This window comes from Sapajus apella, unplaced genomic scaffold (genome assembly GCF_009761245.1).
Source record: "Sapajus apella isolate SASKATOON/1434 unplaced genomic scaffold, GSC_monkey_1.0 scaffold24, whole genome shotgun sequence".
Taxonomy (NCBI): Eukaryota; Metazoa; Chordata; class Mammalia; order Primates; family Cebidae; genus Sapajus; species Sapajus apella.
The window spans coordinates 2,043,254-2,059,274 of record NW_022436964.1 but is presented as its reverse complement, the minus strand read 5'-3'; the positions used below and the strand labels follow the sequence as shown (position 1 = coordinate 2,059,274).

General features: G+C 41.8%; 1 protein-coding gene and 1 non-coding gene across 5 annotated transcripts in view; one reads left to right on the top strand and one right to left on the bottom strand.

Moving 5' to 3' along the window:
• Positions 1–16,021, bottom strand: part of FRMD3 (FERM domain containing 3) — a 363,027-nt gene that overhangs the window by 196,806 nt on the left and 150,200 nt on the right. The window lies entirely within an intron of this gene.
• LOC116559943 lies at positions 7,412–7,514 on the top strand. The gene has a single exon (XR_004272707.1). It is a non-coding gene; the product is annotated as a small nucleolar RNA U13 (small nucleolar RNA).

Here is a 16,021-nt window from a genome sequence, read left to right as displayed (position 1 = left end):
AAAAAAAAAAAAAAAAAAAAAAAAAAAATCATGTTTCCTTTGGCTCCACAGAAGTGAAGTTAGTTCTCTCTGTCCCAAAACAGAACCAAAACGGCCACAGAATGCTGTGTCCTTGAATCACACTGACCCAGAGTGATCACCTACCAGGTTACCTCTAACATCAGGTTCTAGAGGTCCTATGCCCTCAGCTTTAAGCAAGAACCTGAAAAGTAACAACAGGCTAAAAATTTGCTTCTGCTTTTGCTGTAAGACATTGTTGAGGCTGCTGTTGATTCCATCACCTATTTTCTTGTGCAGCCCCAAGCTGGAGTTAAGACTGAGAAATCCTTGTCTTCCACAGGAACTGATGAATTTTCTCTCTCGTGGGTAAGTTATATTTTCAAGTTGCTTCCAGGAAGTTCAAAGCCAAATGCATCGTCCTGCAACAACTATGCCAAGTAATACAGCCTGAATACCTGTAGTCGGCTCTTTCCCATAGTCTCGACATTTCATTTACTTTATATTTACCCTTATTCTTACTTTGTATTATTTCTTAAGACTTTATTCTTCACTACCTATTAGCCAACTCAAAGCCTGTATAAAATCTATCAGATACAAATTAATAAGGCCAGGTGCGGTGGCTCATGCCTGTAATCCCAACACTTTGGGAGGCCAAGGAGGGCAGATCACTTGAAGTCAGGAGTTCTAGACCAGCCAACGTTGTGAAACCCATCTCTACTAAAAATACAAAAATTAGCTGGGAGTGGTGGTAGGTGCTTGAACCCAGGAGGCGGAGGTTGCAGTGAGCCAAGATCACGCCACTGCACTCCAGCCTGGGTGACAGAGCCAGACCCTGTCTCAAAAAACAAAACAAAACAAAACAAAAATGAGTAAGACACTGCTGGCTGACACCAGCCACACCAGAGACATGCCATCCAGAAGATACACTCCAAAGGGCACCAGAAGGGGCCTCTCCTTGCCCCACCCGAGTCTCAGCTACATGACAGCTCACATTTTAAATTCATTCATCTAGCAAAACTGGTTTTCTCCTATTCTTAGGAGTTAAAGCAAATATACTTAGGAAGGATGCCTCCCTATTTATCCTTGCAAATAAGTTTATTATGATCTTGTCTAATCATACATAGCTAAGCACAGGTGTGGATTTAGGAAAATCAACACTAACAGAAAGGACAATTGAGTTTGATGAAAGATTTAAGGGGTGTTTGAGGATTAGGAGTGTTTGCACTTTGAGGAATTGCCTTTCTGAGACAAGCAAGCTTGTAAGTGAAAAGGCTACTTGATACAAGAAAAGAAGGGAGAACAGGCTAAAACTCACTCTGCCTACTTCACAATTTGGAATAAACACCCAAACCGAAGCCCAGTGTCTGTGGTGAGGGTTTGCTATGTACAGTAGCCAGCACCTCATAGCATTTCACAGGTCACAAGGAGTTCTTTTCAGATATCTTATTTAATCTTCAGAACGACCCTGTATGTTTCCATTATTCTCCTTATTCCATAAATATGAGAACTGCGGCTCAGAGAGGTTAGTCACTTGTCCAAGAGTGCACAGCTATTCAATGGCAGAGGGAAAATAAAAGCACAGGTCCCTTCCACTAGAAATGGCCACTAGGGCCAACCTGAGCCACATCCGTGTCATGTGTATGGAGCACACCAGCAAGAAAGAACAGCTGTGTCCCCGGCCTCCAGCTTGCCAGGGGATGGGGTGTGTGAGATCTGATTCCAGCAGCCTTCTGCCAGAGCCCAGCGGCCTTCATACCACACAGTCTGCCTTTGGGTAACCCTAACTAACAGATCACCAAACAAAACTGTAACTGACAGTAGAAAATGAAAACCTCTGTCTGCTGCAATGTCCATGCTGAAGAAAAGATGAGATTTGCCAAGTAGAAAAGATTTGCCAAGTAGGAAAGTCTGTTTCCTGTACTTTACACCAATTGTTCTTATTTTGCTCTGCATATATGAAAGTGTTTCTGGGGCACTTGAGTATGGGGTGCTAAATTTATGAATTCTAAATGCTCTAATTTATTTATAATCAAGTATATGTGAAATGAGAAGAAAATGCAACTCTTGACAACGAATTACACCTCCCTCCGCCACCACTTACCAACCTCGAAGCCCTCCTCACAAACAGCAGATCAGGGTTTCTGTGTGTGTGTGTGTGTGTGTGTGTGTGTGTGTGTGTGTGTGAGACAAAGTCTCACCCTGTCGCCCAGGCTGGAGTGCAGTGGCATAATCTTGGCTCACTACAACCTCTGCCTCCTGAGTTCAAATAATTCTTCTATGTCAGCCTCCTGAGTAGCTGGGATTATAAGGCCTGCCACCATACCCAATGTTTTTGTATTTTCAGTAGAGATGAGGTTTCACCATGTTGGCCAGGCTGGTCTTGAACTCGTGACCTCATGATCCGTCCACCTTGGCCTCCCAAAGTGCTGGGATTACAGGCATGAGCCACCATGTCTGGCCAGATCAGCGTTTCTAAGTCGCCATGTTTGAGGAGCTCCTGCAGTGACAGCAGGAAAGCTGTCCTCCCATCCATTGTCACCCTGTTTAGGGCAGGGGCCCTGGCCAGCACTAGCCAGAGATAAATCCAAACCTCTAGGAGACCCACTAGGCAATCAGACCTTTCGGAGGAGCCAGGCTGGATGCAGGCCAGCCGCAGGACCAAGGCACTGTAATGGCTCAGGTGAGCTCTGTCATGGGAACAGTGAGGAGACCTGCAGTCAGAATTGGCAGTGACCCTGGCCACCAATGACAGCCTGGAGCTCAGGAGGTCAGGGTCAGCCCAGAGCAAACAGACAGGCCCAGGGAGGGCACTTGTTACCATTGGCAGTGGAGGAGGCCAGAGAGGGCACAGAGGCCAGAAAATCCAGCAATGGATTTTCCAGCACAGGGCAGGAGCTCCTGAACTAAAAGACAGAAGTCAGGGTGTCAAATCCTAGCACCAACATGTTTTGGTTGAGTAACCCCAAATATTTGTCCTTGGAGTTTGAGAGCAGCCTGACCAATATGGTGAAACCCTGTCTCTACTAAAAATGTAAAAATTAGCTGGGCATGGTGGCGGGCACCTGTAGTCCCAGCTACTAGGGAGGCTGAAGCAGAAGAATCACTTGAACCTGGGAGGTGGAGGCTGCAGTGAGCTGAGGTCACACCATTGCACTCTAGCCTGGGAAACAAAACAAACAAAAAAAAGTCCTCATTGTGCCCAAGTTTCTTGATTTAAAAAACAGGAGTAAGAGACCGACTTCACAGGATTGCTGTGAGAAGTGAATGAGATAATATTTATTAAAATGCCAATGCAGGCATTATCTGGCACATGATAGGTGCTCTATAAATGTGTCTTTTTCTCTTAAGACTCTGCTGGAAGTCTCAAGTGCTCCATGCCCCAAACTAAATACAATGGCAGATGTGGATTTGTTTTGCTTCTCTTCTTTTCTTTGTTACTTAGAGTACCTAAAAGTTGGTTCTTCCGTTATGTGAGAGTTCAATTTCAATGTTACTTCCCCCCCTGCATCCTTCACACCTTTCTAATCTTCCTATAGGCATTGTTAAATACACTTCTCCAAGAAACAGTATATTACATACTTGAAAATCTTATAATATTCGATGAGGGGCATACCCACCTCTGCCACAGTCACTACCACTCCCTATTGTCTCATTCCTGGCCCTATCTGCACAGAAGTGAAGAGCAACAGCACATACAGCCCACTCCAACCCTATCATGGCATCAGAAAGCCATGATTCCATGATGGCTATCCTACTACTGAGGTTGAATACAGTTCCTTGGCAGCAGAGCCTAACTCAGCAGAGCAGCTGTAAGTCCTCAGGTGGCATCAGGCAAGTGGTAGCCTTGGCAAGATGGGGAGGGAAAATGGAAGTACATCTGGAGCCTTCCAGGTGTGGCCAATACAGGTAGCAAGTCAGCATCAGCTCAGTTTCCAAAGCTCCACTGTATCTTATAAGAGAGACAATTACTCAAGAAAATCAAGGCCTGTGAGCCACTCTCCATTTCCCTCCTTAAGAACACAGAGGGGGGAAAAAATGCTTGAAAGCAGATCTGATTTTCAAGTTTCACTGTTTTTGCTGAGATGACTTAAGCTATCCAAACCTCAAAAGCCTCTAGCCTCCATGAATTCCAAATTACCTTGGCAGCAGTGGGGAGGGCAGTGACCAACAGTTTCCTCTTCGAATTCCTTTAGCTTTATTGGTACAGTTGGAAGGAGTCAAGGCAGAGCACACCTAGACAGCAACCGCATTTCAAATTCCCAGGCCTCCTTCAGCCTGTGGCCTTGCTCAGCTCACTGTGATGTAGCTGAATGGGCCTTGGGGGTTTTATCCGTATGAAACATGCTGTGTTTGAGAGTTGACAGCTTGCTGAGCCATTGCAGAGGGCAGGAAGATCAGGAAAGAAAATAGCATTCACTGGAAGCTCTCAGGGGCTAGAGATGACATCCAAAATATTTAACAACAAAGGAAGGCAAGAGAGGACCATCAAATCAAAATGACTGCCCCACCAGTCCGGACCCCAGTATGTCGCATCAACAGCCACATGGAGAAAGTAATGTTATTATCCACATTTTACAATTTTGAAAACCTAACACAGAACTCATGAACAGCTCTACAAGCTTCCATCTGGTCTGCTGAGGGCCCTGGCCACTGCCTCCGGGAAGACAGAATGAGGCCAGTGAACAGTTGTAAAATACCTTTTAGAAGAAGGACATCTGGTCTGGTCCTAGAATCACATAAGCTTCCTGGTTGAACTCTGAGGTCATGGGGTTTATTATATTTACACGAAGAGCCCTATTTTCACCAGAATCATAATGCCGTCAAATTGGAGGACAGGACTTCAGAAATCACAGCGAGGTTTCTGCAGGCTAGTGACAAAACTGAGTCCAGAACCCAGGCCTCTGGTTCCCACTCTGAGAACTTTCAGGCCACAGATGCACCCTTGTTCAGGCCCTTCTGATGTCTGTAGCATTGCATGGTTTGCCAAGCTCAGCTTTGCCACAGGTGAAAACAGGTGCAGAGGCATCTCGGCTCTAGACTCACGTTTCTTGATTGGAAATTATAACCAAGTGATGGACTTGATCCCAGAAGCTCCTATGAAGATTCAAGAATTGAAAGTTGGGCTGAGGGCAAGGAAAGGCAGTATGTTAAGACTGGAAACTCACGTATTTTCAAAATGATCAAATTGAGGCACCATACCCTGTGGTGCATGAAAATAGTCTCATCTTGATCTGGCTGTTCAATTAAGAGAGTGCACTGGAGGCAGTTTACTGGGTGCATTTCACACCTTGGTAACTTTTTTTAAAAAAAGAAAGCAAAGCCATAATCTGTTTATTCTTCACATTGAATGCCCCTCTAAAAATCCTAAGCTGAAATTTAAAGCTATTTACAGAAGCGCCCTTAAAGAAAAATAACCAAGCCTGCTGCCACCCAACTGACAGTTTTTTTTAAAGCTTAAGCAAGAAAATTATATGGCAAAGCCTGAAATGCGTGCCCCACCTCCAGGAGCACAGGCATGTACGTGTGTGTGCACACGCGCACACGCACACACACAGACACACACACACACACACACACACACACACACACATATGCAGTTCCAGCTTCTCAGATACAGTCAGCTGCATGCCCACAAACTTCTTTCCTAGATATATTGTCACAGCTACTAAGCTAATGAGATCCCAACTGTCACTCTCAGTTTTTACATCTGTTTTTAGTGTTTTCATTCCAAGACTGTTGCCCAAAAGGCAGTGAAAGGCAAAATGCATAATATCAGCCTTCTTCCTCCTCCTCTTTGGAATAGTAGAGTCCCCACGTGGCAGCCTGGAACAAAGACCCTCCGCTCCCTGGAAAGGGAAGGCTCTGACTCAAGGAAGATGGCAGGGCTAGAGTCTCTGTGTCACTTGCAGCAGGTATTGATGGGTGACCACAGCAGCTAGGCAAGGGAAACAAAACTATTAAACTCTCTAGAAAAATCCCGTGCTGCAAATCAAATGGCAGAGCAGCAGCCAAGACACCTGAGGGCCTGCACTGATGGAGTAACTCAAAGTCGGAGCAGTGTGAGAAAGACGCTATTTCAAATTGGAGGAAGGGTAATCTTTCCAAATGGATAAAATGAAGGAAATGAGGCTTTAATGAATGTTGTTTAATAAGTCCCCAGACGTGAAGTATGTATAGATGCTCTGAGGAATCAGCAATCCACTGCAAAATTACCTTCAACCCAAGAGCAACAAACACGAGTCCCTAAATAATGACCAATTTGTTTTTATGACAAAAACAAAAATGCACCTTTTTTTAAGCCAAGTCAGTGGAATTTTTCATGAAGAGTTTTTAAACACTGGAGGGAAATATGCTACTTCAGTGATTATGCTGAGGTACAGGCTTAAGAGAGGTTAGATTGCATCTTCCATAACACACATGTACTTATTAGAAAAGGTAGTTTTTTGACTTCTTTTCAGAGCAATAGGGAACAGGCACATTTTTTTAAAAAGAGCAATAAATAGAAATGTTAAACTGCCCCACTGCGCACACACATATACACACACACACACACACACACACACAAGCACACAAATACATACATCACATACACACACACACACACACACACACACACACACACGTGGAAATACTGACTAGTCCCTTCCATTCTGTCTTTAAAATTTAGCAAGGGGCCAAACAGCCTGGCAACAATGCTGGCATGAATTTTTCATGGATTACCCGTGGCTAGCTTCTTACAGGATGTGCTGTAACATCAGGTTGAAGGCATGCTCAGCCAAGAAAGTGAAGTGGGAGCTGTCAGGTGAGAGGGGAGGAGTATTATCCTCTCACCCACCCCAAATGAGCTTGTCAGAGGACCAGTCTCGGTCAAGAGCACTCAAACCAAATCTTGGTCCCTTCTCTACCTCTCACTTTAATAGATGAAACTGCTTATGAATTATTGAACAACTATTAATAATCTAACAATTTAACAATTGATAACTACTATAACTAATAACTATTTAGTAATTTAATAGTTCATAATAGACATCTGTAAATTATTCATAACTGTCAAGCATCCCCAGTGGATTCTTGGTTGTTTGTGAGTTTAAGAGGAAGAACTAATTCCATTTCCTATAAAAACCCCAAGTGTCAGGATTTGATTCCTCTTAACAAGATATCAACAGAGGGAGACTGGCGGGCTATCAATCCTTGCCCCCTTTTCTTGCCCAGAAAAGCTCTTAGAACTTTCCAGCAGCCATGCTGATGGGGGAACAAAAAACTGTGGCCTTCCTGCAGCAGTTCTCTTCTAGCTAACTCAATCTCTGATGCAACAGACTCTCCATATGTACACACTACCAATATCCTCCTGTGTGAAATGGGAGCTGTCAAAAATCTGGAACGAAATCTATACTCAGAATTAGTTGGCTGGACCCCTTTGTAGTTCACAAGCATGATGATTGGATGCTCAAGCCCATATGTGAGGCGCGCCTCGCTCAAACCTTGTTACAGCGTCGGCACAGTACCATCTGACGCACAAAGGAAAAAAAACTAATTGGCCTAATATCAAATCCTCCTGGTTTATGTTCAGCAACTAAATTACTCGATCACTTATGAACTAATGCTTGAGATTTTGAAACTGTGGATTTATATTTTCCATATTTCCTTAAGTTCAACTTGATTATTTGTGGATGGACTCTTTCCTCTTTTTCTAAAGTTATTATATTTTTCTCTAAAAACTGGAAGATATTACTTCTTAGATCTTTTAACCTGAGCTTAAGAATACTTGTGAAAGAATTATCTAAATTTTTATTGCATTTTTTGTTGTTGTTGAGAGAGTCTTTCTCTGTTGCCCAGGCTGGAGTGCCGCGGTGGGATCTTGGCTCACTGCAGCCTCCGCCTCCCAGGTTCAAGTGATTCTTGTACCTCACCCTCCTGAGTAGCTGGGATTACAGGCGTGCACCACCACACCTGGTTAATTTTTGTATTGTTTAGTAGACATGGGGTTTCGCTCTGTTGGTCAGGCTGGTCTCAAACTCCTGGCCTCAAATGATCTACCTGCCTCAACCTCCCAATGTGCTGGGATTACAGGCATGAGCTACCACACTTGGCCCAAAATTTTATTACCTTAAATCTCAGATCTTAAATTTGAGTTCTCAAAATTAAGCACATTGAAACAGCTGAAACACTCATTCAAAAAACTAACTTCACGCAATGCAAGATATACATTTGTTGTATTAGTTTATAAGTTCTCAAGTGCAAGAATGTGTCTAATCTATATTACATTTCTTAAAAATCATACTGACAAACAGATGGTCAGAATCATTTAAAAAAATCAAACATAGAAATTTGTGAATAAGTTCTAACTCTACCCTGTCCAATAGGGTAGCCACTATCACATATGATGGAATGGTTTGGATATTGGATATGTGAATCTACTTTTTCAACTGTAAGTTTTATAAAATCTAGATACAGATCAAGTACTTCTAATGAAAATTTAGCATTCTATTGAGGATATAAAATATGCACAGAATTTCAAAGACTTAATCCAGATGAAAAGAATATAAAATCTCATTCATAATTTTTTAACATTGGTTATGTATTGAAATGAAAATGTTTTAGGTTGGATTAATTCAAATTAATTTCCACCTGTTTCTTTTAATTTCTTAAGGTAGCTACAAGAAAATGTTAGTATGTGGCTCATGTTATAATTTTATTGGACAGCACTGCTCTAGCTAGCTAAATATTGAGGGGTAACTGACAACAATAGCATATTATTCATTTATTGTCAACATGTATTAGTACATCTTTTGTAGCTATTGTAGGATTACAATGTTAATTATTTTCCCACACTCCTTTCATTCTATGTCTAAATATTAAACAAATATGGGAACTGAATGGCTGATGGCTATCCTAAGAAACAAAGGTGATTTATTCTACTACTGCCAGTGGGCAGTAGTAAATGTCAGTCATTCCAGTCACTCCCATACAACCTGGCTCTTGGCTGGGCACAGATACATAAAAGACAGCAACAGCATTGCTAAGAGGAATCAAGAGTTACACCCACATTAGCCATCTTAACCAAATATACAGCATTCACAAAGGGGGCCACTGAGTATGACACATGAAGACAAAATCCCAGTCTTACTGAGAGCCATGAAAAGGCCTTTTGCAAATGATGTATTCTGGAGTACAGGTAGCATCTGAATTTTATTATAGACCCAGTCACATCTATGTTTCATCTCTATTTCCGGTTATTGAGAAATTCCCAGGTTCTTTTTTCTTACCCATCAGAAAGCTTATAGACATCATCAGATATGTCCCCTTCTTCTCTTTGTGTCCCATTATACAAGATGGCACACGAGTACATCACACAACCCACCAGCCACCACTTCAGAAGCTTGTGGGGCTTTTATGCCTGTTTATTCATTTTGGCAAATATTTTTTAGGGTCTACCCTCTGTCAGGCTCTGTTTCAGGTACCAGTGTGATGTGACAGAAAATAAGGAAAATACAGATCATTGACGCTTATATTGTTTCTGTATCTTTTTATGATTTCACAGAACTCTATAATTTCCTGAAAACAAATTAGTAACACGTACTTTTTAATTACTCAATGTTTGAAATATGAAAGAAGATATAAAGAAAAATGCAATGAATAATCATGTACCTATCCCTCTTGAATTCCATATCCTATTTCTTCCCACCTTGACCCCACTAAATTAATGTCTATTAGGTCTGTGCATTTCCTCATGCTTTTACTACATAGCCACATATCCCTAAGCAATATATGGTTTGATATGTTTTTACATTGTATATTGATAGGGTTTGGCTGTGTCCCCTCCCAAATCTCAACTTGAAATTGTATCCCCCCAGAATTCCCACATGTTATGGGAGGGACCCAGGGGGAGGTAACTGAATCATGGAGGCCATTCTTTCCCGTGCTATTTTCATGATAGTGAATTAAGTCTCACAAGATCTGATGGGCGTATCAGGGTTACCACTGTTGCTTCTTCCTCATCTTTTCTCTTGCTGCTGCCATGTAAGAAGTGCCTTTTGCCTCCTTGATTCTGAGGCCTCCCCAGCCATGTGGAACTGTAAGTCAAATTAAACCTCTTTTTCTTCCCAGTCTTGTGTATGTCTTTATCAGTGGCATGAAAATGGACTAATACATATATACATAAGTGTGTTTTGAATAGGTGTTTTTAAAAACTTACCGAAGGTTGAAATAAGCAACTATCTCTGACTACACCAGAAACCTCATCAATTTACCAAGTTTGCTGATAAAAATATATTTTCCTTTTTACTCACCACCCAAGTGACATATAAATTAGTATAAATTTAAATATTGAATATGATTACATATGTGCATGTAGACAGCAGACAGAGTTCACAGCTAGAAAAATAAAAAAGAAGTTCAGTGTGTTCCATAATCATTAAAAATATTGAAGGGAACTTGGAAATCACTTGCATACATAGGGGCATTTTTCTAAACTAAACTTTAAATTGGAATTTTTGAATGCTGCAAAACATACAAAAAGGTTTACGATGAAATGTAAGCCTCCTCCTATTCTCACGCACAAGCCACTCAGTAACCTCCCCACAGGTAACCAGTATAACTTCTTATGTATATATCCAGAAACATTACACACAGACAAGCAACCATGAATATATTAATATTTTTATCCTCTGTTTAATGGAAATGGTAGCACCTTGCTATTTTCATTTGATAGTACAGCTTATAGACCTTTTTATATTGATACATATGAGCTGCCTTGTTCTTTTTAATGGCCACATCCATTGTATAGGTGTGTCATGCTTGACTTAGCCTGCCCCATTGATGAAGAGGTTGTTTCAAATCATTTGAAACAAACAGCTCTATTGGGAAGACTCCCTGCATACATTTCACAATGTTCAAGAATATCCACAACACATACCCCGGGAAATAGGATTCTTGAGTCAGAGACAGAGAGGTAGATAGAGATAACATATTTTGGTAGCTATTACAAAAGTGTCCTCCATACAAGTTACACAATTTAACTCACACCAGACATTTATAAGAGTATCTTTTTCCCACCCCCTTTGCCATTGTAATGCTCTATGTGTTATGTTCATCAGACTACGTGGTAAATGGTATCTCAATGAGGTTTTAATTTACAAATTTGTTTCAAGTGCTTAACAAATCCTGAATTTTAAAAGGAATAAGCATAACTTAAAACAATACAGGCAGGGCATAGTGGCTTATACCTGTAATCCCAGCACTTTGGGAGGCCAAGGTGGGCGGATCACCAGAGCTCAGGAGTTTGAGACCAACCTGGGCAACATGGCAAGACATTGTCTCTACAGATAATACAAAAATTAGCCGGGCATGGTGGCATATGCCTGTAGTCCCAGCTACTTGAGAGGCTGAGGTAGGAGGATTGGTTGGACTCAGAAGGTCGAGGCTGCGGTGGGCTGTGATCATGCCACCACACTCCAACCTGAGCAATGCAGTAAGATCCAGTCTCAAAAAAATAAAAAAATATAAGCGAAGAGATATAAGAAGCCTAAAGAATGAAACACTGAGTTTGTTAAAACGAAGGTGCTATAAAACTCAAGGCATGACACTATCCCATAAAGAGGTTTATAAGTTTTATCTGGATAATAAAGACAAATATCTATTTACAATATTGCCCAACCTCTTATATAAACTAATTCAGATTGTTGACACACATCCACGCCTTATAAAAACTCAGGGTGGGTTCTCGCATATAGAAAGAACCACCCAGCGCTGGTCTGAAGTTCAACTACTCGGAAATATCAATACTATACATGAGTGGCTGATGTAGGCTACATAGCATTCACAGACTTAACTGGTAAAAAAGATGAAGAAAAGAAAGGAAGATGAAGGAAAATTTAAGGGTAAAAGAAAGTGGTTCTTCCCAATGTCACACATACCCTTATTGACCCCGTGATTGTCCCGTCTTTCAGATCAACAGTGGGGGAGGATCCTGTGGATACCAAGATCCATGAATGTTCATGTCCCTGACACAGAATGGCATGATATTTTCATATAATTTGTGGACATCCTCACATAGACTTTAAATCATCTCTAGATTCCTTATAGTACTTAATACAATGTAAATGCTATGTATATTTACATTGTATTATTGTTTACATTGTATATTATTTACATTGTATATTGTTTAGGGAATAATGAAAAGAAAAAAGTCTGTATGTGTTCACTACAGAGGTGATTTTTTTCTGAGTATTTTTTACCCACCGTTGGTTGATTCCACAGATGCCGAACCCATGGATACGGAGGGCTAACTGTATTCTTGACATTTCCTAAGACCTGCGCTTGAGTGTTCTCACCACAAAAAGTTGTAACTGTGTAAGGTGATGAGTATGTCATCTTTATTGCGATAATCATTTCACTATATATACATATATCAAAACATCGCATTGTATACTTCAAACACATCCAATTTTTATTCTTTAAGTATACCTCAATAAAGCTGAAAAAGTTAATTAAATAAGTAACCATAAAAAATAAAAATAAAATGAGCTACCTCTCAAAAAAAAAAAATAACAGTGGAGGTAGAGCTGGGTCACCCAGATTCTAAACCAGGGCTTGGCTCAAGTGGATGCTGTCAAGTTGCTTGAGCCCCATGGCCTCTGGCTCCTTGTCTATTAAAATGAAAAGGTTGAAGTAGAGTTTTAAGGTCCTTCCCAGCTGAAAGACACTGCTGGTACTACTGATTAATAGATGATGAGTGGCTTTTCCAAGACTGAAAAGGCTTCACTTGCCTTCATTCTAACATGCATTTGCTGGGCACAAGGCTATAGCCTGAGGGTGGTCAATAAACACTGAAGCCAAAGAACAGAGATTTCTACAAGCATTAAGTAAAGGCACTGTAACCTCAGGATCTGGCCAGGGTCCGCGGACAGGCATATCTGTTTGATCACATACCGTGACTGAGAGGGATGAGACAAAACAATCTGAAATCCGGTGTCAATAAGGTCGATGAGGATTAAAATCAATGGGACAAGAAACTCACTAAGCTTAAGACCCTTGCAATGGAAGTGGTTATTGCACATCTAATCACATCTACCATTAAGCCAAGAGAAACCCTCCACTAATGAGCTTTCACATCATCAGCTACAAAGCCTGTGTTGGGGCAACTGGTCCTAAGGATGCCCTGTAGAGGTGTACACCTACAGGAATGAAAAGCAAGGAGGTTCAGAAAACAAGAAAATCATATGTAGAACTCAAAATCCAGCAAAATGGAAGTCACCAGAAAATATCCAAATCAAGATATAGGCATAATAATGGTCATTTTTATCAAATAATGAAATTCCATCGGCCGAAAAACAGACGCTAAATGAAAAAAGGGACTTGGTGCAGAAAAAACGTTGAAGAAACAAAACTGAAGACCTAAAATAAGAAGGTTGTCAGTTGGCCAAGCACTATTTTCCACTTAGGAATTAATTATTTATTTGCTTAATAAATGTTTATTATTGTAGACATTTTGTTATACTTAGCTACCTTCCTGCTACCTGTCATCAAGTTATTTTATTGTTCATTAACTAGTCCCACCCAAAAGAGCAAACAAAGAAAAAAATTAAAACTCTGGAAGTTGATCTTACTCATGTAAGTAACAGCAGTAAAAGATCATGTGACATCATGCAAGAGGCAGGAAGAGGAAAAACTGAAATTGAGTCTTGTGGAGAATCAATAGATTCCATTTGTCCATCATTTAAGAGCCTGTGTGGCTGTTAACTCCGCTGATACTCCCTAGAGCTCTGGTCACTTGACCTGGCCTTAATGTCCCACCGAGGAGCTGGCTTGTTCATTTCCAACTTCCTACCTCTGGGCCTCCTGAACTCTGATTCCCCACCTGGAGCAGGTATCCACAAGCAGACATGTCTGGTACCGTGACACACATGCTCTCAGCCTCACCCCTAATTTCAGCCATGTCTGGGTGGACCATTGTGTGGTCCAAGAGGCTTCAGCTCACTTCAAGATGATCATATCTTACATATACCTCACAGCCTCAGTTCTTCCCAAGGGCGTCCCCAAAACCACAGAGGCTACTGAGAGATGCCTAGGCCTGTCCACATGTACAGTTCACAAGTGCAGGAGAATGAACATTCTCAGAGCCAACGCCCGGCCAACAGGAGAGACAAGCTGATGGCAAACGCTGTCCTGGCCTCCTGGCCTCACTGCTGACAATTCTGAAGCCTCCTCAGAAGTCAGCTGGGTTGAACTGCCATGGCTCACAGCAGTGACCTCAACCATACATCTGTCTTAGTCAGCTCAGGCTGCCATAACAAAATATGACAGACTGGGTGGCTCAAAAAGCAGAAATTTATTTTCCCACAGTTCTGGAGACTAGGAGTCCAAGGGCAGGACCAGAGCCTGGTGAGGGCTCTCGGTTGTCTTGCAGACAGCTGCTTTCTCACTCTGGCCTCACATGGCCTTGCCTCAGTGCATGCGCATGGGGAAAGAGAAACAGGACAAGCTCTCTGGTGTTTCTTCTCATGCAGACATTAATTCCGCTGGGCAGGGGCCCACCCTCAGAACCTCATTTCACTTTAATTACTTCCTTAGAGGCTCCACATTGAGGGATCAGGACTTCAACGTATGAGCTTGGTGGGGACACATTCAGTCTATAACAGCATCCTTACTCCTTCCCTGCCACAGTCTCCCCATTCCCTCACTCTGACTTCCTAGAATCACCTCCCAAATAAATCACCGGCACATAAAGCTTCTCCTCGGGCTCTGCTTTGAAGATCCCAGCTAAAATAGCGTGTCTCCTGACATTGCACTCTAATGCCACCCAGCCAGATGTCCTCTGCCAATCTAATACTAATCCCCTCCCCAGGCTCATCTTCTGTTCTCAACCCCCTCCCAATTTAACCCACCCATCACCTAGACTTTAAGTTCACCATCAAGTTATTCAACGCATACATTTACTGGGTTCCTATTACAAGCCAGGATCCTAGTGCGAATGCTCACAGGTCTCAGCCAGTTAACGTGTCGGGGGTTAATGTGCCAAGTGGACCAAGGTCCCTTGTGTCGTGTGCCCAGTGGCACCAAGTTCCATAATTTTCATTTAAAAATGGGAATTTTTTATTTACATTGAAATAAGGATCCATTTTTATTTTGTCTCATTTTAGCTTCACTTTGTTTTATAATGATGTAAAACATGCACATGGTTTCAAAGTCAAATATACCAAAAAGGTACATTCAGAAAAGACTAATTTGCATCCTTTCCACCTGCTTTCCCCTTGCCCTTCATGGGTAATTATTTATTAGTTTTTTTGTTTATTCTTCCACTTAAAAATATATAAGCAAAGTATCCCAATTTTTAAATGTTAGTAACTAATTAAATCTATTCATCATACAACACAGATCATGCCATCATCTTAGAGCTTCTAGTTTGACACATCTGTACAAATTTCTGGGGAGGCAGCAGGAAACAAACACAGCCCCTAGGTTCTCAGAGCTCTCAGCCAGAGTGAGAGGCACTTACCACACAGCATGACAAGTGCACCAATAGGGTGGGGGGAAGAGCAGCGGCCCCAAAGATGGCTACATCCTCATCCCTGGAATTTATGAATGCTCAAGGGAGAAGTGAAGGTTGCAGCTGGGATTAAGGTTACTAATCCGATTACCATCGATCATACGCATGGGCCCAAAGTAATCATGGGGTCCTTAGATGTGGAAGAAGGAAGCAGAGGAGTTCAGAGTCAGAGAGACATTTGAAGATGCTGGCTTTGAAGATGGAGGAAGGGGCCACAAGCCAAGGAATGCAGGTCACCTCTAGAAGCTGGAAAAGATAGGAAAAGAGGTTTTCCCCTAGAGCTTCCAGAAGGAACACAGCCCTACTGACACTGTGATTTTTAGCCCACTGAGACCCACTAAGTTTAAAGCCACTAAGTTTATGGCAATTCGCTACAGCATCAGTGGGAAATTAACACATGGGATAAACCCGGGATGCCAGTCTTGGGAGAACACAGGGTATCAGGAAAGGCTTCCCACAGAAGATGACATTTGG